Source organism: Schistocerca piceifrons, chromosome 6, assembly GCF_021461385.2.
Source record: "Schistocerca piceifrons isolate TAMUIC-IGC-003096 chromosome 6, iqSchPice1.1, whole genome shotgun sequence".
Taxonomy (NCBI): Eukaryota; Metazoa; Arthropoda; class Insecta; order Orthoptera; family Acrididae; genus Schistocerca; species Schistocerca piceifrons.
Window position 1 is genome coordinate 38,677,301 of NC_060143.1, and position 1,650 is coordinate 38,678,950.

Consider the following 1,650-nt stretch of genomic DNA (forward strand, 5'->3'; position numbering starts at 1 on the left):
CCAAATCATTCGATCGAATTATCCAGAAAGTTCTTCGAACCAGTAGCGAATAAATATGGTTCGGCGACATGGCGCACTGTCATCCATAAAAATTTCATCGTTGTTTGGAAACATGAAGTCCGCGAATGGCTGCCACTGGTATCCAAGTAGCCGGACATAATCATTCTAGAATGAAATTTTCACTCTTCAGCGGAGTGTGCGCTGATATGAAACTTCCTGGCCGACTAAAACTGTGTGCTGGACCGAGAGTCGAACTCGGGACATTTGCCTCTCGCGGGCAACTGCTCTACCAACTGAACTACCCAAGCACGACTCACGCGCCGTCCTCACAGCTTTAATTCCGCCAGTACTTCGTCTCCTACCTTCTAAACTTCACAGAAGCTCTCCTGCTAACCTTGCAAAACTAGTACTCCCGGAAGAAAGGATATTGCGGAGACATGGCTTAGCCACAGCCTGGGGGATGTTTCTAGAATGAAATTTTCACTCTACAGCGGGGTGTGCGCTGATATGAAACTTCCTGGCAGATTAAAACTGAGGACGGGTCGTGACTCGTGCTTGGGTAGCTCACTTGGTAGAGAACTTACCAGCGAAAGGCAAAGGTCCCGAGTTTGAGTATCGGTCCGGCACACGGTTTTAGACTGCCAGGAAGTTTCATATCAGCGCACACTCCGCTGTAGAGTGAAAATTTCAATTTAGAAACATCTCCCAGGCTGTGGCAAAGCCATGTCTCCGCAATATCCTTTCTTCCGGGAGTGCTAGTTCTGCAAGGTTCGCAGGAGAGCACCTGTGAAGCTTGGAAGGTAGGAGATGAGGTACTGACGGAATTAAAGCTGTGAGGACGGAGCGTGAGTCGTGCTTGGGTAGCTCAGTTGGTAGAGCACTTGCCCGCGAAAGATAAAGTCCCGCGTTCGAGTCTCGGTCCGGCATTCAGTTTTAATCTGCCAGGAAGTTTCATATCAGCGCACACTCCGCTGTAGAGCGAAAATTTCATTCTAGACACATCGCCCAGGCTGTGGCTAAGCCATGTCTCTGCAATATCTTTTCTTCCAGGAGTGCTAGCTCTGCAAGGTTCGCAGGAGAGCTTCTGTGAAGTTTGGAAGGTAGGAGACGAGGTACTGACGGAATTAAAGCTGTGAGGACGGGGTGTGAGTCGTGCTTGGGTAGCTCAGTTGGTAGAGCACTTGCCCACGAAAGGCAAAGGTCCCGAGTTCGAGTCTCGGTCCGGGACACAGTTTTATTTTGCCAGGAAGGACATAACCAGTCCCACTTAATGACCGGTTCAGTTGGACCAGAGGACCCAGTCCAGTCCATGTGAACACAGCCCACGCCATTATGGAGCCACCACCAGCTTGCACAGTACCTTGTTGACATCTTGGTTCCATAACTTCGTGGGGTGTGCACCACATGCGAACCCTACCATCAGCTCATCAGAAAAGACCAAAGATTTACAGTCGCCTAGGGTCCAACCAATATGGTCACGAATCAAGGGGAGACGCTGCAGGCGATGTAGTGCTGTTACAAACGACAGTTGAGTCTGTTCTCCTCTGCCATAGCCCATTAACGTCAAATTTCGCCTCACTGTCCTAAAGGATACGGTCGTCGTACGTTCCACAATGATTTCTGCGATTATTTCGCTCGGTGTTGCTTCTC

At 49.8% G+C, this 1,650-nt stretch overlaps 1 non-coding gene across 1 annotated transcript; it reads left to right on the forward strand.

Moving 5' to 3' along the window:
- The first annotated feature begins 1,154 nt into the window (after positions 1–1,154).
- On the forward strand, positions 1,155–1,229 carry Trnas-cga. The gene has a single exon. It is a non-coding gene; the product is annotated as a tRNA-Ser (tRNA).
- The last annotated feature ends 421 nt before the right edge of the window (positions 1,230–1,650 follow it).